We start from the raw sequence: 26,534 nt of genomic DNA on the forward strand, positions 1-26,534 counted from the left end.
TGTGTGATAGGCCCAAATATAATGATGGTGTCTGAAATCTACTGCAGTCTGAGCACACTTGCTCAGGGAAAGGAAATGAAGAGATTAAGGTGATTCATGAAGCGGACATGAGAGAGACACCCCCCAAAATCCTAAAGTTAGGTCTAGGTGAGAGAGAGCTTGAACTACTTCAGTCTGTCCCGTGTCTCTTCTGTGGATTAATTGAGGTGCCCAGAGCTCTTAGTTTGGCACCTTTAATCAGCAGTAAATTAACTTTAAAGAGACATAAAAGAAATAATCTTGTAAATAATAAAAATAATAGCTGTTCTATTATGTCCTGTATTTATACAGCACCACGGATGTGCTCATAGCACTGTACAGACAAGCAAGAAAATGGACACGGTTAGGGAACTGAGGGTGGGAAGGATTGTTTTTCTGCTTTGAATTCTTGGTTGCTGTGCTATTCAGGATTATTCTTGTATGGACTCTGAGACTAATTTATTGTCAGAGAGTCTAGAGTTGAGGATAGGTGTCTTATTTCATCTGTTTGTATTTAAATCTAAATAACTATAGACAAGGGCCCTTGTCTATAACCTTTTAAAAGAAAATCTCTCTGGCAAATATCAACAGTGTCTGAGTGGTCAAAGCAGCCTCATCTTGAACTTGAAAATCACAGTAGTTTATCATTTAAAAACAAAACAAAAACCACCCCAGGGCACTAATAATTTTACATTTTCATTTTCACTCCTAAAGTGTTGAATCCATTTCAATCACATCTGAGGATAAGGGCAGCCAACAACAACACTCCTCCCGGTGTGAGACCTTTTTATGTCCTCTTTTGGGCTGTAGCAAATGTTTATGACCCAATTATGACCCCTTTGAAAATGTCAAACTTCTGCCTGTAGACATTGGCCAAGACTTTCAAAAGTAGGGGCTGGTCTACATTGGAAACTTGCATTGACATAGCTATGTTCTCTCAGGGGCGTGAAAAATCCACACCCCCTGAGAGACATAGCTATGCTGACCTAATCCCGGGTGTAGACAGCAGTAGGGCCACAGAAGAATTCTTCCATTGACCTAGCTACTACTCCTCGGGGAGGAGGTTTAACTACAGCAATAGGAGAACCCCTCCTGTTGCTGTAGTGAGTGTCTACACTAAAGTGATACAGTGGAGAAGCTGCAGTGTTGCAGGTGTGTTGCTGTTGAATTTAAGTGTAGACAGAGTTTAGGAGTTAGAGTTAGATTCTGAAGTCCTTACTCAAACAACTGCCTGATTTTCCATTGTGCTGAGAACCCAACCACACCCATTGAACTCACTCAAAGTCATTGGGTGCATGGCACTTTTGAAAATCATACAGGTGGCAGGTACCTAGGTTTAGTTAGTAGCTTAACTTTAAGCTCCTGTTCTTTGAAAATGTTGGCCCAGGAGCCCTAAAATTCCACCTGTCTTACTGGAAGGAAAGCTTAGATCCACAAAAGAACTTAAGTGTTTCAATGCCAAACTTTTAGGTTCCTTGAAAATCACTGGAAAGCACAACCCCTGGGCTAGGTGCATAGGCCCCTGGTACAACAAGCGAAGCAAGATAGGTGTCTAAGAATGGGAGCCACAAAAGCCGGCACAGAAGACAGTCGCTGCCTAAGTGCAACATGCTGATGTGAAGGATGTATCTTCAGCACAGTTCCTAGCACAGAGTTGGGCATCTAAGTCTGGGCTGCAGTGAGGCACCTATTTCTGCTTTCAGTCCCACTGGAAACCTCTCTCCTGAAGAGGTGGCAGCTTGGGCACCTAAGCCATTTCTTGCAAGTATGGCTTAACAGCCTGCCTAAGGCCACCAAAAATGGCTGGGGGTGAGGGTATGTGAAGGAGGAGGTGGCTTTCTTCATAACCTTTAGTCTAGTTGTTGGGGCACTCACCCAGAATGTGGGAGACCCAGTTTCAGTTTCCCACTCTGGTTGATGAGGAGCAAGAATTAGAATGTGAACAGGGATTTCCCACCACTCAGATGAGTGCCCGAACACTGGGCTATGGGATATTCCGGTGTGGATCTCTCTCCGTGTCCCTTGTTGAAGCAATTCCACTTTTTATACATAACTAAATATGAATTGGTCACTGAGAGAGAGTGAGACGGTTTCTAAAGCTCAGTGACTAGGGTACTCATCTGAGAGGTGGGAGACCTCCGTTCAAATCCCATCAGGCATCTCCCACATCCCAGATGAGTACCCTAGCTTTGGCTTCTCCTCAGCATATTTGCATGCTTTCAGACTTTCCCAGAACTAACTACTGACCTGGCTAAGGCTGTTCACTTCTCTCCCCATTTTTTACCATCATTGGAAGGAAGACAAAAAAATGCATTTGGTCTTGGAGTAGTGCGAAAAATATTTTAAAATTAAGTTAGTGTGTGCAGGTCTCTTCACTTGTGACCACAAATTTGGGTCTGGACAAGACCAGCAATGACACTAACTAGAATTTCATCAACCATAGTTATGAGATAGGTTTCCAGGAAATAAACAAGAGTGAAATCATTTTCCTGAAAATTTAATTAGGGTTACTATGGCTTATTCATTGAAGAAGGTAGCACCACCTTACAAATGGGAAACAACGACATGCTGTTAGCAGTGCGAATGTGAGGGAAGAAGAATGTTACATCAGCCATCTTCCTGGGAATTGAGAACAGAATGTGTTAGACATTTTCTGAATTAAAAAAAAAATTGCAAAAATATTATTCATGAAATTCTTCTTTAAGACAACTACCTTCACTTAGAGATAGCCTTAGCATTCTGGGATAGAACAACAACCCGACAACCTTTCATCTCCAAACAATGGCTCCTATCCTCCATAATCTATTGACAGGGTGCTGATTCATTTTAAGTACATGAGTGTTTGTTGCAGTGGAGCTGTTTAGTCATGTCCTCAACTTCCGTTGGAGGAAACAACACATGCCCCTAGTGGTAATTGGTGTGTTGGTCACCGATGTTTATTAGTGTAGGCTGTGTGCGTGTCTTCCTGTGTAGATGCTGTCCCAGTTCTGGCCAGGAAACCAAGATGGCTTTCACGATCGAATGAATCGACACGACCACGTATTAGCTGAGCAACAAAGGCACCCAGGCCAGGTTTATTGCGTGCGGCACGATAAGAAGTGACCTACAGAGTATTTCTGGGTCAGTTTTGTATAGGCGGCGTTACAATGGCCACGGCCCAACGGCGGGACTTTCCGTTATCCCCTAGACCGGATGCTGGTATTCCCTCTGACACCCTCTTTTATACATTGTTTCATACACTTTTGTTCTGCCTCCTTTGACGTAGGTAGTTGCCACCCTCTTGACGTAGTCTAATACCACCTTTTCCCGTTAATTGGCTGATTTGGGCAGAACAACTTGATGTATCACCTTTTGTCATTTCTATCCATCAAAGTGTCATTTTAGGGAGTTGGTTATCTCTTTGGTGTTAGGATGTCTTGGTGCCTTCTGCACCTGCTACATATTTTAGTATTATTTTGGCAATCTTGCAGTATCAGCACTTTCCTATGCCAATTTCAGTTAACTTGAGTGACCACTTATACTCCTGTTCACTCGGCTTTTTCCTTTTAGGCCTTAGCTTGTTTTACGGGCCTTAAGCTCTCACTTCTTACCACACCCCTTAATGAAGGGGTTTTGTAATCAGACAACATAGGAACATAGAACTAGAAGTGACTTTCTGGGCCACTGAGCACAGTTCTCTGCTATTGTAACTACGCTAGATGTGAGCAGATATAATATGCATATTTCTTCTTAGCTGAGTAGCTTTTATAAAACTGTTTTGTATGTTCAAAGGATTGTTCAGATGTTAACTAACGCTCAGAAAACTTCTATGAGATAGCTAAGTATAATTATTAAAGCTGGAAAAAATGAGGGGATGGGGGCTCTGCAGAAAACTTTGCCAAAAAAAAAAATCATTATCATTAAAATTGTCAAGTGGAAAATTTCAGCTTCATATCAGAAAATCAAAAATTGAAAACTACAAGGTTTTTAACTCAAAATGTTTTGGTTTTCAGATGAAAAATCAAAAATGTTCAAGGGAAGGAGACATTTCTAGTGACATTTTTTTGTTTAGTTGAAAACAAAATTTGGATGGAACATTTTTTACCAGCTCTAATTATTATCTTTGTTATACACATGGTGAAACTGAGGCAAAAAAGCAAATTGACTTTCCTGATGCAACATAGTTGGTCAATAGCAGACTCAGGATTAGAACTCAGGTTCTCCTGTTTCCTAACGGTACACTTATTCCTAGCAATCATATGGCTTTATATGCTGTTTGTTGGGATTTTCAATTAGTTCTTTTAAATAATCAAATTCTCAAAACAGGATGGGGATTCCACAGTATGGTCCAAATCTTCAAATTGGACTCTGAATTTGTACCTGCAATCTTGCATGTGCATGTTTTTGATTTTGGGTAGAGAAATAATCATCTCTGTGTGAAAATGGCACTTGTGTATTTAAATAAGCTTCCTGATTTGCACAAACCATATGCACCAATAATCAAGAAAATGCAACTTTACTGTAGATTAGAACTGGGTGAAATTATTTGGTTGAATAGTAAATTCAATGAAAAATGCAGTTTTGGGGAAACGGAAACTGTTTGTGAATTTGGGTCAAATTCAAGTGAAAAGTTTTGGCTGAATAAAAAAATGAGAAAAAAATTCAAAAAAGTCAAAATGGTTCATTTAGCCCTGAAAGACGGAAAAAATCTAGAACAAACCATTCATACAACTCAGCAAAGAAACACTCAAACACCCTCTGATTAACACCATACCAGGCAAACCACTTGGAGGCCCATTTTAAACACAAACATTCTATCTCAGTATAACATATAGCAAAGTTATATTTTAAATAAAGTACCCAAGATGATATTGCATAACTGTTTCCAGTGACATCTGTATGCATTAAACTGATGCTTTTACACAACTGAATCAATTACAAGAATAAACCCATAGCATAGACTTGGTAGAAATGTACATCTGCAGCAGATTTTCATTAATAGGTATTTACAATGGAAAAATGTAGCACCTGCAAGACCTACTTAGTTGAAAGGACTGTCTCTGTTTCTCATAAGAAAAGGACGGCCAAAAAATGCTGTGAACAGGAACGTAAGTAAATTAAATTTTATAAATGGTGGTTCAGATGCTGCAATGTTCACTAAGTGTTGCATATTATAATTAAAATAGACTAATTACAACTTACTTGCTGCCTTCAAGAAGGTCCTGATCCTGTATGGATGAAATCAGTGTGAACTTTGCCATTGACTCCAATGGGCTTTGGATCAGGTCCTAAAAGGCCTTTGCGTATGTGATTTACAAAGTGTTGAAGGGGAACAAATATCTCTCCCCTATCTACTTCCCTGATATTACTACAGCTCATTGGGATCAGCAAATACAAGAAAATGCTGGCAACCTTTCAGCAACAAACTCTTTGCTCGTTAATGATGCACAGAATCATTCAAAGGCTAACTGAGATATTTGTGATCAAATCTTTCATGCTGGGTTTTTCGCACTCACTGCAGTTTATAACAGCCCCTCAGAAGCTTGAAACTGAAAAGCTGTGTCCCACCTCAACTGCTTTTATTTCGACTGGGATTTGCACATTAGACTGTCATTGAGAGGTTGCCCATGAATTGTGAGTGGTTCCCAGCTGCTATGCTGCCGGAGTAGTGCATACTGGTTGGCTCTTGTGAGATTGTTCCTGGGTATTGGGATGTGAATGCTGGTTCATTTTAGGGGCTGGATATGAGTGCTGTGTCATATGTCATGACCCTTGAAGGGCTTTGTTTTAAAAAACCAGCCTTCCAGCAGTGTCTTGAGGGCACAGTGGACTGATTAAGGAATTACGGAAAGTTTGTAAACTAATATCAGAAAAAAAATCCTGGAAGGTCAAATATAGCGTTAGCTGTGGAGACTAGTTAGTTCCCAGGGATTGGAATTTTCACCCATCTTAAACACAGATAAGTAAGTGACTAGAAGTCATCAACATCTGATGGGCTATCTGAAATGAGTAATATCATTACATATCCTTATAGAGAGGCTTCCCCCTTATCATGAAGAGTACGAGCACAATTTGTAATACTTGGCACCAGCGGCTGGTGTTCTCAGCAGAGAGGCCATAGACTAAATGGGCCGTGGATCTCTAGCTAAACTCTCACCATCGGAGGTAGCCCCTGTGGGTCGCTGGTTGGTCACAATGGCTCCAGGTGCACCTCGGGATTCAGTGGGATAACGCTTGCAGAAGGACTATGATAAATTACTCCACTGGATAAATAGATCGTCTCTTTCTGGGGCCATCCATCCAACATCTTTCACAAGTGCTAAATTCACGTCTTAAAGAGTTATTTAAGTAAAACTGAAGGCACTCAGCTCTGACAGTATTCTTTCCTTGAATGCGAAATGCATTCCTCTGCATTTTCTGGTTATTCAGTGCAGCCGCACACACTCTCCTATCAGTTTCACCTATAGGTTGCCATCACGCTTGTGTCACTTTGGTAGCAGTGACATGGATAGAACAAGGCAACCGTGTTGTGGAGAAATTGCCATGATCTCCAACGCAGTTACCGGGCAGCCACAGCATTGTACAGCAGGGTGACTATATCACGTGCTGTAGTTCATGGGGAGTCAGGAAACATCCTGCATCCTTGCAGCAGTGTAATGCAATCCCAGCACAGTAAAATGCAACACAGGTAGAACTATAGGTAGAGCACAGCTAGAACACCCTGCCATACCTCCTTTCTATGTCCTGGAGCCAACATGCCCACAGTAAACATCTTTTAGGAAATACTGCCGAATACTTGGGCACAGCTTATTAAGTGGATCCTTTTTATTATTTCCACCCCACCCCAACATAAAACATGTCTTCTTCCTGTCCTCAAACTGAGCCTCCCTCTAATAGTAAAAGCTATTTCTGGTTGAAAACAAACATGAATAAACAAGGTCTCTGCATGATAGAATCAAAATCACTTGTAGATTACTCAAGGACTTTTTTTTGCCTGCTATATTTTTGTTCAGAAAGTGATGCAGGAACTCATCAACTCTTCACCAGCTGCAAATGGGAGGAAAAGCTACATTCATTCATTATCTGGTTGAGGCTGTAATGTCCTGTGCTAGATTGACTCAGCCCAATCTGTGAAATCAATGCATGCACTGAAGGGGAGCTACAGACATACAAGTACTCTGGGCTAAAAGTCTCCCCTACAGTGAGTGCAGTTTGATCATTTGAAAGCTCTTCTATCTTTCTCCCCTCAAAATCTGGTGTGAACAAACAGGTGGCCTGTGGCTAGAATAGGGGGTCTTATAGTAAGGAGGGGGATTTTTAGGCCTGATTTTTAGAGATGTTGAGTACTCATCAGTGGGAGCTGATGGCTTAAGTGCCTTTCCCAAGGCTAAATTCAATATTAGCCGCATGACTACAGCTTCGGAATTCCAGGCCCACGGCACCTTACCCTAACACTAGCCCGAACGACCTCTTACCAAGGATTTTCTACTTTAATACTCAGGCCCCTTGCTTTGGGTTGAGCCAGCTTATGCCACCTTTGTGTTTCCCTGATCCCCATGGCTTCCAGGGACTGAATAGACCCTAATGTAAGTTTAAGCTACCTCAGATCCCTAGAGGCCATTTGACAGATGGAGTTTGCTGGACCAAATCACAACCCTCTGCCAACATCCCTTTAGCAAACCCAGTGCTGCAGGCTGTGAGGGGCATGACATAAAGTCAAGCGGGGGTTACTGTAAGGGCAGGTCTACGCTACTGCTCAAGTCACTATAACTTACGTCACTCAGCAGTGTGAAAAAGACATCCGCCCCCCAAGTGACACAAGTGACAGTGAGCGAAGTGCTGTCCACATCGGTGGTCCCGGCGACATCGCTTCCACCTCTTGCGGAGGTGAGTAATTATGCTGATGAGAGAGCGCTCCCCCGTCGGCATAGAGTGTCTTCAGCAGACAGTGGCACAGCTTCCTGGGTGCAGCTGCACCACTGTGGTGCTTCTAATGTGGACTAGCCCGAAGAGTACTCCATGCTGGAGCTAATTGCAGTATTGGGGCCTTAGTTTGTTACTTGTAAAATCCTTCATCTAAGCCAAAATTCAGTAGTCAATGTCCCTTTCTCCTAGCCTGTCGCTGATTCCCTGAGCGTTCATCATCCTTTCTATGGCACTATTTCTGTATGTCATTCTCTGATATGAATTAGGATCATGTGAAATGAGAGAGACAATACCACTCCAGGGAAGAAGTCTGTCACTGTAAATGCTTTTACCAAATAACAGTGCTATCCAGTGCAACCTGCACTGTGCCTGTCTACAAGTGTGCAGCTGATACCAGGCTTTACGTGGTGCGGTGCAGTGCAGCTCTACGTGGTACCAAATTTTGTTCAGCTTTAGGCCACAATCCAGCAACGCCACTCCTCTAAGGAATAGCAAAAGCCTTCAGCAAAGGGAAGGAGCATTGGAAATGGTCTTTAACCTTTGCTACCCTTCTAAAAAATTGAATTCACTGCAAAACAAACCAAAGCTTCAGTTCTCTGTGACTGGATTCGAAGAATATCCCTGACTTAGACAGCAGAGGGATCCATGTAATGCATTCCAGTTCCACTCAGTATGCAGTGGACACCTGGGTGCAGAATGTGAAGAGGACGTATATCTCAGACTTGTTCTCGTTAAGCTCCTACTTCTTGCCATTAACCATCTAAAACTTGCTGGAGGAATATGATTCTGCTAACAACGCCAAAGAATTTACCCAGAACTGAAGACCTCTCTCCTTTTCCAGGTTTTTTTGGTAACCTTCTAATTTGTTTACCTTATTTGTCCTTTTTTTTCTATTCTCTTTGACTTAAGGGCCTCTTCCATGGTTACAGGGCTTGTCTACATGGGAAGTTAGTGTTCAGCAAGCTAAGGTGTGAATTTGCAGTGCACTGGCTACTCCTCACATGGTTACTATGCGGCTATGTCTACACTTGGAGCTAGGAGTGCGATTAAAAGAGAAGACAGCAGAAGGGAAAGAGAGAGGATTAAAAAATGTGCTGCTTTGATCTGTTGGTAAGTGGATGATCATTATTGTCAGCTTCAGGCTAGAATCATGGTTATGTCCTTGAACAGGCAGAGTCATTGTCCCATCTGAGGTCAGGTTGGAAGGTTGGGTCAATGACCCAGTCTCTGATGAAGGTTTCTTCTCTCTGTGCCATTCACAGGAATCAGGAGAAGCAGTGTTGGATGGGCGAAGACCAAATCGAGGCTTCTCATAGGGTATATTATTAAACCTGAGAAATACTATAGCCTGAGGCTCAATAGTCTTGAAACCCATCAGACCTGTCACTTTGAGCAGAAAGTAAAGAAACACGACATAGAAAGAGAGAAAAAGAAACGACACCCAGGGTCCTTTGTAAGGGCTTGATCCAAGGTGTCAAATCCAAAGAGCATCACTGTTCTTGCAATATTGTATTCAAATGCATGGACAGGTGTAAGCCTGCTTCCACCACACCTTGCAGAATGGATGTATCTTGATCCCATCTCTATTGATTTTCATTCCTGCGTGTGTTCTGTTCAAAATCTCACAATAGTGGATGTTACTTTCTGAGATGCTTTGATATCTATAAGAGGATTTTTAATCTTTTGACCATTTCAGTTAATATTTTCCTTGATAGGGCATCAAAATCCTTGACAGTTGTCATTCCTACATGAATTTCCACTCTTCCAACTTGGGCCAGAACATCAGTTACCGTTCTCCTGTATATATCAACATCTGATGAATCCACTGAAAAGTACATGTGTTGCCTTGCTGTCTGATCCTCTGAGCTGCCTTATGAACTGCATTCATGGTAGTGTTCTGGTTTCTTCTAAAGGAACCAAATATTACTACCTATGAGGCAAACATCACAACATCCATCTCTACTGCCTTGCAGTGCAATCAGAATAGCTTTCATCTCCGCCATATAATTTGAGCTTGATAGAGCATTAGTTGGAAATATTTCTTGCACACTTTCCATTAGGCTTCTCGATGAAGACACCATAGCCACCATTCTTGAAGGATTTGTCTGATGAGCCATTAGTGTACACATTCATTTGTTTACATTGTGACTGATACTGTTGGCTGGTCTTTTATGCCGTTTGCCTTAGTGTAGCCAAGTCTTTGTACTGCTTTGAGCAAGGTTCTAAAAGGGAGAGATGTTTAGTAAAGAACATAGGTTCATGTCGGAGAATTACTGGGCATATGAACTTCTTCATATACTGAACTACCTCCCTAACATCATCAAATCATTTCAGCTTCTTCAGTAGCCTTCACACACTTTTTGAAACCAGATGACCATTTCAGTCTTGATCTCCTTAGCAGACCAAGCAGTGATGACATGCAGGTAGGAAACAAAGATGATTTCTACACCAACTAGTTGTTTTCTACAGTACTCAAGAGGTTGAATGTCAAATTCTTGTATACACATTGCTGTTGGAGTGGATCTTACAGCCCCAATTATGATGTGAACTGAGGCTGACTGCACAACATTGGTCTTGGCAAGATTAATGGGAGTCGTATGTGACCAGACAGGTGAGGTATAGTCAAGTCTTGGGTGAACTAGCGATCAGTATGTTTTCAAGGAACCGAATTAGTGCTGGCAGTACATCATAGAAGATTCAGTCTCTTCTTTTCTTTGGCTGCCATCTTTATATTGTGGTCCAAGTCCTTACTTCTGTATCCAGTGTCACTGTATGGTATACTGGGTTCCTCTCAGAGGCAATATCTTCGCCATCCAATGTCAATTTCAGACTGTAGTTGAACCTCTTACTATTTGAGGTAAAACAGGTTGACTCTCTTTTTGCTGGATTCAGCTGGAATTTATGTTCCTTTGCCCATCCAGTTACAATTTCCAAGTCCTGATTCAGTTTATCCTCCAATGCATCTAACTCACGTGATCCGAAGCACAGCATCGTGTGCATATGACTTAACGCTCCCTGACAGTCCAGAGTAGTACAGCAGCAAAAGAAGAGGATTTAAACCTGAGCCCTGGGGAACTCCTGCCCTACTGACCTTGTCTTTGAAAAAAAGTACCATTTATTCTTACTGTTATTTTCCTGCAGGAAATCTGTTGTCCAGGGCTATATTTTGCTGCAGGTTCCTACCTCATTGAGTTTCACTAACGGCCTATCATGTCAGACTCTATCAAATGCTGACATCCAAAACAATTCCTACTGATGATAATGGTGACTTTTGTTAGAATCTATCAACAATAGGCTGAGAGAAGGCCACCGGTAGGTGCAAAGACCTGTCTGCCATTTGGGTAGCTTCTATCTTCCCTTTTTTTACAAGCCACCATAGAAACTCTGATTGGACTGTTCTTCCCATTATCTTACAAAGGACACTGGTTAAAGATACAAGCTAATAGCTGCCCAGAGAAGAGGGATCTTTGCCAATCTTATGAAGAGGAACAATAACTGCTGACTTCCAATATTTAGATACCTTTCTTTTTGTCCATAATTCTTTTACGATATTCAGCAACCAGGCTTTAGCCTTCCTCCCAAAGTGCTTTATCAGATGGCCATAAATGAGGTCCTGTCTAGGTGATGTGCTTAGTTCAAGGTTCTCTATTGCACCTCCTAGCTCATGTATGAGCAAGATCTTTCTGAAGCCAGAGTACTCAGTTGGGTCTGTATGTATGTTTTTAGATTCTCTTTGTCTTTCCTCTTGAATCGTCCATTTTGTGTATTTTATAAAGGCTCTATCCTCATTATATGTGAGCATGCTAGTTTTGGCATAATGTTAGACGTGCGTATTTGCAGACTCTGTCATCTAATGCCTTTCTACTTTCATTTTTCAGGATATTGGTTCATTCTGTAGATTGAAAGCCTTACTTAGTTTGTTCTTGATTCACTTCAATATCGTCCATAATTTTTTTTTCCCCAGTGAGGATCCATAGTTGGGACTGTGGTTTCTTGATGTGGGCACCAAGCCACTAGGAACTGGACTGAGACCACCAACTATTCCACACAGGCCACCTGATGATAACTTCCAGTCATTCATTTTCCTTTTAATTTGAGTGTTTGAAAGGCCACATTTCTTCCATGTTATTGGGTCTTTACCTGCTGCCAGATAGACAGCATGGGATAGGAATATGCTTCATGCCAGACATAATTCTAAATTTATTAACTTGCCATTCTCTTTACTGTTGATGGGATTTGACAGACCAGCAGACAAGAACCTAAATTAAATTAATTCTTAACCAGCCTCAAGACATGCCAAGAAAAACAAAGATAAATTGGAGTTGGGGGAGGGAGAAAAGGGCACATGAGAGGAGAAAAAAATGCACTTTTGGTTGGAGAAGTCTAAAAAATTATTCTAAGTATAACAACATGACATGAGACTGCCAAAAGAGTCTCGTCTGTGAGAGGAGGGGTAGTGGATGGGCATTAAGACAATCCCAGATGCTGTTGCACTAGGATAATATGGATTTAAATGTAAACCAACTTCATAAAGGAAAATGCATGTAGTGACCTCAGCTCAGGTCACCAGAGAGTAGTAGCCCACTGCATTACAAAATCACCACTTGAAAGAGGCACACTTGGCAGCATGTGCATTTGGGAGAGGCCCAAAGATGAGCAAGTACGAGCATTTGATTTCATTTCTTAGGAGGGTGGTCTTTCCATGTAAGGTCACCAGCAGGATAGTGCAGTGAGCGTAGAGACAGAAAGAGAAGCACATTATCTGGCTGACTGTCATGACCTCTGGATAATTGGAGATTTAATTTTTCATGTCTCAACACTCCCTTAATCTTCCAATATAAGCTTAGTCACCAAAAAAAAAAAAGAAAAAAAGAGCACCAGGTACATATAGTCTTGATGAAGGAAGATACAGAATAGCTGATCTGTGTTATGATATTTCTCTTCGTGAGCTACCCTATCATAACAGACACCAGTTATTAAAGTTGATAATATAAGCACTTCTTTTGTTCTTTTAGACTGAAGCTATAATAGATGGCATGTCAGACTGGAAGTACTTGGAATGTGTGGGAAGAGAAGGTAGTGAATATTGGTTCAACTTTTAATAAACAATGAGCTATGTCTGCAAGAGAGTGGTGTGTGCATATAAACACGTACCGATGATACAAGCTATGTTTCAGATAAGACACATTTTCATTTGCAATGCAATTATTGTGATTTCATTCCATGCCCTTTTATGGGACACAGTAAGGCAAAATTAATTGCCTAAGGATAACTGCAGTGTGCACATCCATCTTTAAAAACATGTTTTTAAAGGTTTACAGCATGAATCACAAGAGAAATTCCTGAACGCTCACAAATGTTAAACAACCAAATTCAAACCTGGGATGAAATGTTCAGTACTGTTCTGTTTGCAATACAAAAATATCTTCTGGTAAAGCAGCTAGAAAAAGGAAATCAACATTAAAAATATAGATATAAAATGGGGGGAAAGGATCTGATTTTTTTTTTTACAAAGGATCAGAAAAAAAAGTCCCACCCACTTTAAATGTTTTCTCAGGAGAAGTAAATATTTAACATTAGACTTAAATATCCTAAGTAATTACCCGTATTCCTTTAAAGAGAACCCCAGAGGGAAGTCTTGAGACTGTCTCTTTCTGTTAGACAGTAGCGCTGCATAGAGGCACCACATGCTGACATCCTGTTTCTGACTCTGCCAGTGAATTGACAGGCAGGGTGAGATTGCTACAGCAACAGCACGTCCAGCTGCAGATGTGCGTGCTGCCGTAGGTTTAAACAGGGGACACACAGGTAGATCGAAATACCTGTGGTGGCAAATTACACATGAAAGAATAAGTGACCTCCTTCCTGCGGAAGCTTCCGAACCTGGTTAATCTATTTCAGTAGCATATCAGGGATTTAATCTGTAGAGTGGCAAAGAATTTGTCAGTGGAGAGCAAGGTGCTTGGCCTTGCTTAGTTCTGTACCCACAGTGGAAGTGCTAAGATAGTTTGGTGTGTTTTGTAGTCCCTTAGCACTATAAATACTGATACTAGCATAAAATTAGAGCTGGCTGAAAATTGGAATTTCTCCCAGAGAAAATTTCAGTTTTGCAGAAACTGCATTTTCTGTAGGGAAAAAAAATTAAAAAAAAATTCTACAGGAAATTCCTAACCCTCTGTACACAAAATCCATTGCAAACTGATGCAGCATGTTCTGACCCTAAAAAGCTACCAATGATACCACAGCTAGAGTAGCAGAACTTAATGAATAGGTGGCATATCTTCTATTCTACTCCAGCATGGACATACCTCTGAACTATGATGCCAACCAATATTACAATATTTACACAAAAAGTTGTTTCCTAATCTAAGTGTAATGTTCTGAAAATCTCTTCTAATGTGTGACTGGGACTTTGAAACAGCCAAACAAGCGTTTGCTTCCCAAAATAATTCTTCTTGGGTTACATTAATTACATTGTATGTAATGTACATTGGGTACATGAATTAAGCTCAATGCATGCTGGGATAGGGCTTTGGAAGTTTAGTCAGTGTTACATGGAAATTGATGCAGTGCATACATAATTATTGATGCTCATAATGATGTACCCACTATTGAATGTCTGAGCATTGATTTAAGAAACTGAATAATTTGGGACATGTAAGTATGGGGGAAACGGTGGTATCTCAGACACCATTGTGTGGTAATTGTTGCCTAACATTGACTTGTAATGGAAATAATTTTAGTTAATGCATCTGGGTGTGGACATAAGACACCAGTAAATGATCTTTGTTCTGGAAGTTTAACCAACAAATATCAAGGCCAAGACACGATGTTTGGTAATTCCTCTTTGACTGTTATATAGGAGACTTTAATATGGGTGCCACTTCATTTGGTATATCTTACTTTTGCTTCTGAAAAGACAGTGCCTCGTATAATAATGGCTTACTCAGCCTATGAAATCAGAAACCTAAAAAAGTGGTAAAGTGGGTTTTATGACACATCTGCATTCCAGAAAGGAAGCCGCCTTAATCAACTGGGCCACCTCTTACCTGCTCAACTTTCCCTTTAAAGAGAGATTTAAGAAGGTGAGCACCCTCTGTCTTACTCAGAACACTACCAGTGGGTCATACGTGTCTACATATCATAGTACCATGGGAAGATGTTGGGGTCAGATTCTTCACTGTATATGACCTCTATTTGGGTGGGATGGGGTTAATAAAGCAGCCAGTTTCTGCTCTCTGATCCTAAGTGTAAAATGGTTTTAGCTGACCCAAAGGTTTCTTATCAGGAAGAGCCACCAACATAGTTCAGCAGTAGAGTTTTGCATGTATTTGTCGGGAGATCTTAGACCGCAATTGATATTACTTGTATCATGGTATCACCCAAAATATGCTTGGCACTGAATAAATAGGAAGACAGTCCCTTTCAGCTTCCAGTCTGAATCCATTTACGCTCAGACTGGAGCTGTGTTAAAAAATGATTCAACATGGTTTTCAAACAGATTTTGACCAGCCAGTGTAGACAGAACCAACCCATTATAGTTTTTTATCATTGTTTTAATTTGGCTTGGCCTAGTCCACAGCAGCTGTCCAGATGTGCTACTAAATGGTTTAACAGGAGCAGTGTTTGAGTGAGCAGCTAGGTGTAAAGCCTGCTTACACCCTTCTTGGCTTTTCAGTAGGAGGGGCAGGTGCCACAACAGTACAATTGCCCTGTATCAAATTACGAGGGTGGGAAAGATTCCTTCCTTAATCTTTGTTCTGATCCCTTGTGCAAAGCCTATTTTTTTGTGCCGGCGTGGAAGGCCAGCCCTTAGCTCAGAAATAGAGAGAAGCCAGGGTCTTTAGGGTTCAAAGCAACTGTCCACAATAACAATGCATCAGGTGACGTCTGAGTCCAGTCAGGCTACCTGTCCAAGTTGTTCCCTACTGTACCTTTACTAATGCTTTGTCCAGAGCAGTTTGTAAATGTTGCTCTACTGACAAGAAGACTTTTCCTGTTTCCTCATAAATTTTTCCCTTCCTAAAGGAATCCTATTACTGCTCATTAAAATACCTTGAAATATTTTTCTCTCTTCTTGTTGTTTACACCCTTCCAGCATTTGTAGACTGTTACCTTGTTCCCATTAGTCATTGCGTTGCCAAGCTGTTGACAAATGGTTGGTTGAATCCCTTAAGCAAGTTTTGACAGACGTGCATAAAATAAAATACACGTACACACACCCACAACCGCCCAGAGCGGATCCAGTCAGGCCTCAGCAATTACTGCTTCAGACTCTGACACATAATAACCTACTCTGACCTAGCTGGGAGCATCCTGCTAATCCTAGAAGTTTGAAGTCTTAAAAAACCAACCAAACACACAGAAGAAGATGACACATATCCAGAGCATATTAAATAACGGAAAAAGCTTTTAAAAACCATAAATGACCAAACATGAATCATTTTTTGAAGTTTATTTGGTCAAATTCATTTCTAGTTTAAATCATTGAATTCGTGGCATTATTAGAGGGACAGATTTGCTCCAATATATTCTGAGCAAGTTTTTATACATTTATTTATTTTGCCTTTTAGTCAGAGTAGTCTACACTATGAGCTAGGCATGTGATTCCCCTGCTCATGTACACCTACTCCTGCCAGTTCTCACTGAGCTAGCTCAGTGATCTCCAAACTTTTTACGTTGCAACCCCCACTTGCCCTGGTCCACACCTCCGCCCCCCAGAAGCCAGGGCCGGAACTGAAGCTGGGGCCAAGGTCTGGGCCAGAGCCACAGTCAGGGCTGGGAGCCAGGGGCTGCGACTGGGGGTGGAGCCGCGGCCAAGAGTTGGGTTAGAAGCGGAACCATGGCCTGGCTGCGGTCGGGGCTGGAGGCCGAGGCTGGGGTTGGGAGCAGAGGCATGGTCAGGTGTGAAGCCGTGGCCAGGCTGGACACCAGGAGCTGAGGCCGCAGTTGGGGGCAGGGGTGTGGCCAGGCTGGGAGCCAGGGGTCGTGGCTGGGCTGTGGGTCAGAGTGAGGCTGGTTGGCACTCCTTCCCTGCGCTTCCTTCCGTGGCCACTACCGGTGCTACCGTGACTACACTGCTATTTATCCTTGCACCAGCTTGAGGATTATGTGTACACAAGCAGGGGACTTGCACCCCTAGCCCATTAGACAGACATAGCCTCAGAGGCAATGTGAAGCAAACGCCAACAGAAAGGAAGCTGTTCCAATGATTGGGGGATGCTGGAGACCTGCTCTTCCACAGACTTTCTGTGTGACCTTAGGTGAGCCACTTAAGGCTGCATATTTAAAGGTATTTATGTGCCTAAAGATGCCACTTGCCACCTACAGGGGTTTTCATAAAAACCTGGTGTGTAACTCCCTAGGCACCTACACACTAGGTGCTTTTGAAAATCCCACTAGGTGACAATCTGCATCTTCAAGTGCCTAAATAGCTTTTAAAATGTGGATCTTAATCTCTCTGGGTCTCCCTCCTGGAAAATGGGGATATTAGTGTTGCCTTACCTCATTGGGGTGTTGTGTAGCTAAATGCATTAAAGATTGTTAGGCTTGGCAGAATTCAATTTTTATTTTTTATCATTTTGATGGATAATATTTGTTGTTTTTTAAAAGATTTTTATCAATTTAAATTTTCATGTCAAAATATATAAATGTTGTAGGCAGTGTAGTGTGTGTGTGTGTGTGTGTATACACACACACAAAGTAAATATCCTTAAATAAACAAATCATACCTGTTTTTGCTATTCATTTGTTAATCCCTTTGTAACAAGCTTAATTCAAAAGTCTAAATCTCTGGATTTTGACTCTAAGAAGTTCTCCGGCAGTATATTTTTTACTTTGCCTATCTGTAAATTTCAAAGGAAGTATTTTTTTGTTGGCTTGTGGGTGTATGCAGAAAACAACATTTACCAATAAAAATCGAAACCTCCCAAGGCTAAAGCTTGTGACGTGCTCAGACACTATGGTAATGGGGGCAAATAAGTATTGAAGATGGACAGTTAGTGCTGGGAAATCACAGAAAGTTTGCATCAAAGGATGGAGAGGTAAGGAAAGCTTTTACATAAAATGAAACACCCTCTTGGTTCTTTCTGATTGGGTGGTCCCAATTATTCCTCCAGGCAGAGAGGTGGGCTGTGTGGAGGCAACCACCTACACCTTGTAAAGGGGGTGGGGAGATGTCTCCATAGAGGTTCATTTGTTTCTGAACCTAGTTCACCTCAATGCCACACAGATATTCTGATATATTAGTCTCGTTTAGCTCTCCAGTTACTTAGTACGTCAGCCACAGGACATGTAACAGGGACTGTGCATCCCTGTGGTGGTCATAATTAAAAGGTTAATATGTATGTATGATGTGGTGCTTAGCTGCAATGGATGTTAATCACATGGGGAGTTGCCTGTTACAGTGTGTGAGTGTGTAGGTGTGGGTGGGGTACAGTGGTACCAGAAAACAAATCTTGGCCTGGTCATCTGTAGATATGCCTGTGACACTGGGGCAGAGAGGGTAAGCCCAGCAGGCTGAATAACCCAAACACAACCTTTGAGAACACATTGAAAGAAAATAGAAATGTTCATTAGGGCCATTCATTGTAAGCAGATAAGACTTTGAGGTTAAATCTTGCATTGTTAAGAGTTTGGAAGTAAATAATGGATATGTATACCTATGATCTTGCTAGTGATGACCAATGTAACCAAATAATTCCTGTTTCTCACTATATTCTATTAGTCAAAAATGAAAAGAAGATACTAACATTTAGATGGCCATGAACAGAGATCATTTCCTATTTTCGCCACCTATTTGCTTGTCTTTTCATTGTACATCTCTTTCATAGGGTCTGGACTGGTTCAACACTGGTTTCAACAATCCCGAGAGGACACTGTACTCAAGAAAGGTGGGTAGTGGTGTGATAAATTCAGACCAAAGCAAACCAAGAGCCAATCTTAATTTAAACTATGGAAATTTGCACTGGTGTAACTACATTGATTTAGTTACCCTAGTGCAAACCTCTAAAGTAGACATACTGCACTAGTGGAACTTATCAGTGCAAGCCATGTATCTATATCAGTGCTTAAAAAAAAAAAATCAGTAGTAGAGCTGCTTAGGAAATGACTTATTTTCTCAGGGGATAGAACAGAAATAATTTTCATTTACATTTTTTGGGTTTTCATCAAAAACTTAAAACCTTTCAGTTTTGGGCTGTCATTTCAATAAAAACCCAAACATTTTTGAGATAAAATGAATTTTTGGTGAAAATTTTCATTTAGCTGAAAAGCCCTAGTAAGAAATGTGCATCCCTTCTGCTCTCCACAACACACTGAAAGTCTTCTGTTTTGAACATTCCCCCTCCACCCCCTCTTTCTCCATCCACACACCTTTGTTTTCTGCATCAGGGCAGGTCAGTGTCCCAGACTCCTCCTGGAAAACATCCTATGTAAAAATAATTCTTCTTTTATAATTTGTATTGTCTGGGCTTTGCCTCATTTCTCGATAACATTTGTATGAAAAAGAGGTCTTCCTTAGAAGCTTAGCTGATCCTGTTGCTCATTCCCATCAGAAGTCTACATGTGGCTCTGAATCCATCTCTACAACTGTTAGTTGTGAGATCACAAAAAAGAATTATGACTTCAAGGTTGGAATAAGACACAGGTTTTCTAAGCATCAACAATCTTATCTTGATTCAACTCTCCTTAGAAATCACCAGCCCCAAAGTGGTCAAAAGTGGCACTGAAAATAAGAGGCCTGGACAGGTTGTCTAAACGGAATGGGTGAAATCCTTAGGCCACTGAAGTTGGTGGGAATCTTGCCATTGACTTCGGTGGGGCCAATGTGTTTAAAGTTTTCCATGAGGCTTCGGTAGGTTGTTATAGAGGTTGTTTTATTCAAAGCACAAGAAATGCCTGGAGCTGTGAAGCCTCCTTTTGACTCCCATTGGCTACACTAGTGTTTAGTACCTCTGTAGTTCCTATTCCATCCAAATGCCTTACAGGCACAGAATAGCCTCTGTATGGAGCCAACAAATAAATATGCTTAACAAAATAAAATTCATTTAAAAAAATGAAATATTGTAAGCAGGTGACGGGAATGTCTGCTGTAATTAACTTTAACTTCCAAATTCCCTTTTAACGCTGTTTTTCACTTGCTCATAAGTTTCTTCACCAAATTCCTTTGAGGCTGAAATTTTCAAAGCTTAGTATCAGCCCAGAGATGAAATTTGTTTGTATGGGCTCTTTCTTAAATTCTGGGTGACATTAGTTGAGCTCTTTTGAGTTATTCAAACATGAAAAAAAAAATACGCTTCCCATGCTCTGGTCAGATCTTTGTATGTGGACAAATCTGAAACTAGAATCAACAAAGTTGGTTGCTTTCTAGATTTCAATAGGACTTACAATAATGCCAAGTTGGAAGGAAAAATAATTTTGGTTGTTTTCAAGTTATGAACATTTAAAGACAGCATTTCTATAATGTCTTTGGTAGTGTTACACTTCTTGAGAACACAACAAGCATCATGTTGGGAGGACTTGTTGACTTTATAATCTGATGTTATTGAGACTATTTTCATCAGATTCTGTGATTGCTAAGGCTATGTCTACATTTAAACTGCAATAGCAACACAGCTGCAGTGCGGCTGTAGGACTTCAGTGTAGACATTCACTACAGCAACAGGAGGGGTTCGCCTGTCGCTGTAGCTAATCCACCTCCCCAAGAGGCAGTAGCTAGTAGTGCTGTCTGCACCAGGAGTTGGGTCAGTAGAGCTACATCTCTCAGGGGCATGGATTTTTCGCACCCAAACAATGTAGCTGGCTCAACTTAACTTTTTTAGTGTAGACGTAGTTAAGTCTCAGTGAGACCTATAAAATTGCCCAGTTGTAAGTTTCGAGGTTTAGCTTCTTTTAAGTTTGCCACTCTGAATTAAGGAAGGAAGTGTTCATGAGCCAAACATAGACCATAAGACAGACTCAACTATAGTCATTGCCCGAACCCACAATTCTACCCCAATGCTTTGGTATATGAACTGGCCCCAAAACCTTATTTCAGCCCAACACCACTAGTTTTCACAAACACTAGCCCAGGCCTATATTCTCCCTCTCACAAAACTGGGTGTCTAGGCAACAAAATGGTAGATGAAATTCAATGTTGATAAATGCAAAGTAATGCACATTGGAAAACATAATCCCAACTATACATACATTAGCTGTTACCACTCAAGAAAGATTTTGGCATCATCGTGGATAGATAAGTGATTTGAAAAAAGATTTAGAGAAGTTCGTGGAGGATAGGTCCATCAATGGCTATTAGCTAAGATGGTTAGGGATGCAGCCTCATGCTCTGGGTGAATTAAAAGATTCCTATTGACTTCAGTGGGCTTCAAATCAGGGTCTAGTTCTCACTTTAAAGGAACCAGCTGACAGTAATTTAGGATTGGGTCCACAAAGGGATTTAGATAGTTAAAGCCCAGCTTTAGGTAAGTCCTAGTGTGAAGCACTACTGCACTCCACAAAACCCCCACTTAGCTACTGCCCAACCCTGTAAGTGCCAAACATTTTGTTGCAACAGTCCTCTAGGCATCAAAGAGTCTGCCTCTGGGCACGTGCACTATTGCGTCAGACCGGTATCTGGATGTCTGTCTCCTGCCTAAGCCCCAGAGCATCCTCAAACCTGGTCAAGATAGGTACCTATTTCACCTGTGGGACCCAATCTGGTAGGCATGCTCAGAGCAATAACCGAGTCCCTTTGTGACTCCGGGCTTATTCACTGTCAAATTGAGCTGGATTTCAACCAGGGACTTGAAAGTGAAAGGCACTTGTTATACTTTTAAAACTGTCGGAACTGGTTTATTAAAGGGATGGGTAATACAAGATAAGGCCTCCTGGTTGCACTCATGAATGTATGAAGAGCAGTCCACATTTAAAATAAATAATAGGATGGCATACGTTCCTCCGTCTAATTGGACTTATTTTGCACAAAGAAAAAATGAGTGATAGTAAATGTTTCTAAAGTGCATTGTGACAGTTTATTTTGTTTTAATGTTACAAAAAAATGAAAAGGGTTTAAATATGCAATTCAAACAGATTCCAAGAAGAAATGGAAGCTTCCATTGATGTTTGAAATGGCAACTCTTTCTGCATTGGTAATGGAAAATCTGTCTCAGTGGGAAAAGAAAGAAAAAGATATGTCGTTAAAGGTGTGGCAAAAGGGTTAGTAAATTAAAGCATAAATCACTCAACTTTTACTCAGTCAAAACTACTGTATGAAAATTTTAAAAGTTGTTTCAGAGCTTAAGGTAAGCTATAAATCATTACCTAATCACAAATTTTAGGTCCTTGGATGAGATTGCCCGTCATGTAATGCCCACTATGCTGACATGTCTGTGGAGATAAAGGGGAAATTGCTGCTGCTTCTTTTTTTTTTTAAATTTTTCAGGAAAAGCTATGGGGATCTTCCTCTTTAATTTAAAAAACATTAGAGACCTGGATTATAAATTTTACCCATGACCTCTAGTTCCCATTAATCAATGTCATTTATGGAGGTTCTTGCCCACAGGGGAAATATTGTTTGTATTAGCCTGTGGTCTGTAGGTGGGCATCCCCAGTAGAATCTGCTATGTCAATGACAAGTGTAACTACTAATTACTGAATAAATCAGATCTACTGCTTTAATTAAGGCAATATGTCTTGTTTTAGTACATGACATTGTCATGTTACACAAGGATCTAACATATACCACAGGGAATTTATAAAACAAGTCATGATATTGTGGCATCTAGCAGACTGAAATGTCATGACACATTATATACCTAAAACTAAGAAATAAAAATTTGACTTCCTTTCCAGGTTTTGGCATTGTTGTGGAAAGCAGGCACCAGACTTATGCATTTGTTTCAGAATAAAACTGACAGCCCACTTCTCAAAGAAAATCACCCACATCTGAGATGGCCCGTTGGAACCGCACTACAGGTGAGTGCCCAATAACCGTTCCTTTCTGAATTCATCCAGTTCAGTGACAGCAAATCTTAGAAGTACTGCAGAAAAACGGACTCTGGTTCATGCTCTTGGCTAGTGATAGAGAGCTGAGAGCAACTGGGACCCCTTCTAACTGAATGTGAACACCTCCTTAGAAGGAAACTTGCTACCAATCCCCAGAACAACAATCATATGGCCTTCCCAAGCCATTGGTAAATGTAAATGACCTAACTACCACCAAGTATCTGATCTGCCATTCCTGAGCAAATCATTGAGACAAAGGCTACCTCCAGCCACAACTAAATAAAGCCAGTATCCTAGAACCCATCCTCCAATCAGGGTTATGCAGAGATGGCACAAAAGAGTGATCTCCTCTTAGCTGTGGTCAAGCGCCTTACATCCATATCCATACTGCTGAATCTCTCCTCCATGTCTGATTCAGTTGATCTGCTGTCCTGCCTCAGATAAGTAGCAGGGTTTAATTTATCATGCTGAAAAATGGCTTCAGCTTTTCTTCTCAGGCTACACTCAGAGTTATAGAATCATAGAATATTAGAGTTGGAAGGGACCTCAGGAGGTCATCTTGTCCAACCCCCTGCTCAAAGCAAAACCAACCCCAACTAAATCATTCCAGCCAGGACTTTGTCAAGCCAGGTCTTAAAAACCTCTAAGGATGGAGATTCCACCACCTCCATTGGTAACCCATTCCAGTGCTTCACCACTCTCCTAGGGAAAAACTTGAGATCCCCACTGCAACTTGAGACCATTGCTCCTTGTTCTGTCATCTGCCACCACCGAGAACAGCCTAGCTCCATCCTCCCTGGAACCCCCTTTCAGATAGTTAAAGGCCGCTATCAAATCCCCCCATAGGCTCCTCTGCCCCTCCACCACCAAACGCTCACCTGATGAGTCCTACAGGGATCCATTTTGTCCTCCTTTGTGTCCCACAGTTATATGGAGCCACTAGGGGAAACTGTAAAACGTCATGGACTTGAAAATGTCAGGAATATGCAGAAAACACTCAGCTCTGTATCACCTTCACATCAGGCATAAACAGCACGATCTCCAATCTGTCCAAAGGTTTAGCTGAGACCAGCAACTGGATGAAGAGCAGCTGCCTGAGGTTAAATCTTGGAAAGGTTCAAGTGAGTCAGCTGGGGAGAAGTTCAAAGAAGTCTCCTCCACTATAATATTATCCTCTGCTCAGGGTATATGGTCTCAGCATGTTAAGACAGTCTGCCACCCTGATAGTCTACTGGGCTGATAATTATGACCACAAAAAATATCCCTTTCCATCGACAGCTGGGAAAAAAACCCAAGTCAATACTGTCAGATTCAGGCTTACCCATTCTGATTTGCCTCTTCATGAGCTCCAGTCTCTAGTATCATAGCTTTCTATTGTGGTTATGAAACTCTTGACCTTAAAAAAAGCTATGGTTGGTTGAGCGTACAGCAAATCTGAGGTTTCAGTCTTCAGGTTATGGGTGTGACACAGGAATTACTGGATGGGATCCAGTGGCCTGCGTTACACATAGGTCAGCCTAGCCTAGATGACCATAATGGTCCCTTCTGGCCTTAAAAATCTATGACTCTACAAAACCGTCCATGGTACTTCTCCTTGTTTAGCCCTGCTGTGCAACCACACAAGAAACAGAACTTCCACGGTGATCACTGCAAGTTCTGTGTGGGGGTGGGAGAAATATTGCAGGATCAGGCCCTATTTTTTCATTTGGATTTTGTTTTTCTTTTCCTTGCTCTTTGTTTTCTTTTGAATATGGACCGTTTCCCTCATTCAGTCCCTTTTTGTTTTAACTTAGTTTTTTTGGCTGTTTGTTAGTCGGCCTAGCTGTCTCCATCGTTCTTTTCTTTTTTCTCTCTTAGAGTATTTGTGGCCCATTTCAAAGGGAACTTAAAAATTAAAATGTATGGATTCTCTTCTCCCTTGCATATATTTTCTACTGCTGTTCCAACTGCAGGTCCAGCTAACCCCAGCACGGTTTTCTTTCAGACAGCTGGCTTTCTATCATAGTGTGTTTTTTAAAATTTTTATAGGCTTTAACATTTTAATCTTTATGATGGCTTGAAAGTGAATTTGGTGCTAATGAAAGGTACCAGACCATGACAGAACTGGAGACGGAAGTTTTCTCTATTCACTGCCCATGCAGAACCTGTTCTAATGATACAGTACTTAGCACCTATATAATGCATTCCATCTTCAAAGCATACTACAAACATTAACTAATCCTCCCAAACTGACAAAAGGGCAAGGATCTTTTAATCCAGGTTTAATGCAAGGGCTATGCAAAGATCATGCCTATAATTAAGGATAATCATTCACGGTCCTTAGAGTTTTGCTGATTTGTGGCTCAGTATCCATTTGAGGGAGGAAGGGCAGCATTATTATCCCCTTATTTTTACAGATGGAAGAAACTGAGGCAGGGAGGTGAAGTAACTTACCCAACATAGCACAATAGAGGGAAAGTCAGTATCATAGCTGGGATGTGCAGTCAGAAGATTTTCCCCCCCCCCCTCCATTCCTGTGCTGTGGCCGCAATTCTTTCTCTTTTAGGAATAAATAGAGGTTTTCATCCTTCAGAGATGTCAATGAAGCATTTTTCACCAACAATAAATTGAGTGAGACCTTTTTCTTTTTTCTTTTTTTTTTGTAAAGTAAGTGAAATTAATATTGTGAGCAAGTGGGGGTAACTGTCTTCACTCCGCAATATACTAACTGGTAGGGAGCACATAGAAGGACTGGTCTGAGCCCTGCTAGCAGAAAAATAGATACACTTCATTGTTTTGTATATCCAATGAGATCCCATTGCAGATTTGAGGCTGTTCTTCCCCTTCAGAGGAAGGTTTCTAAGTTCTCTGGGTAGTGTTTTGACACCAAATTGTGTGGGTGTGGGTATGTGGGCGTGTGTCGGTGGGTGGTTGTGTGGGTATTCATATATTATAGTGATGAATGCAGTATAAGAACCTATTCAGGACAGAACAACTTGTAGGGAGAAACTCCTCCCCCCGTCCCCACACCTTGTGAAAATGAATATCCAAGAGTGAGAGACTAAAGCAGAGCGATTAAGAAAGTGAACGGACTTTCCTTCTGATTATGCTGAGCATCTAAAAGAACTGTATCACAGCCGACAGTAAGCATTTCTCTCAAAAGCTAACTGCTTCTATGCATGTAGTTAAACAGCTTCCAAAAGCATCTGCAAAAGAGCCATTTACTGAATCCCAATAATGTTACAGTTGTTGCTTTTCAGAAGCAAAACCTTGTTTTCCTGGATTTTTTAAATCGTTTCATCTTAGTAGCAAAAGGAGGTGTTTTCACAGGCGGAGTCAGGCCATTTTATTTACAAAAAGATGTTTATTATTTTATTTTATTTCTGTTGGGGGAGTATTCAGAGTATTCCCTAGGCAGGGACTACAGTTTGTTGTTTTCACTACAAAAGGCAAATATGGCTTTATTGGGACAAATGGGGACACTGCACTAGGTTGGATTGACTGGCCATTGTCTACTAAGTGAAACACTATCATTTCACCCTTCTTCTAACCGCTGATTAGTAGAGCTCCAATATGAGCTGAAAAGCCTAAATTAAAAACCTATGAAAAACTGGGGAGGGGAGCCAGAGGAGAAAACAACTGAGAGA

The 26,534-nt window shown here is 41.2% G+C and overlaps 1 long non-coding RNA gene across 1 annotated transcript; it reads left to right on the plus strand.

The window, feature by feature from the left end:
- Positions 1-18,701: 18,701 nt before the first annotated feature.
- LOC137141961 (uncharacterized) lies at positions 18,702-22,871 on the plus strand. Its single transcript, XR_010916792.1, has 3 exons — positions 18,702-18,815; positions 21,994-22,119; positions 22,756-22,871. It is a non-coding gene; the product is annotated as an uncharacterized lncRNA (long non-coding RNA).
- The last annotated feature ends 3,663 nt before the right edge of the window (positions 22,872-26,534 follow it).

The sequence above is a fragment of the Emydura macquarii genome, unplaced genomic scaffold (assembly GCF_026122565.2).
Source record: "Emydura macquarii macquarii isolate MOO-44397 ecotype Brisbane River unplaced genomic scaffold, CSIRO-AGI_Emac_v2 contig_3122, whole genome shotgun sequence".
Classification (NCBI taxonomy): domain Eukaryota; kingdom Metazoa; phylum Chordata; order Testudines; family Chelidae; genus Emydura; species Emydura macquarii.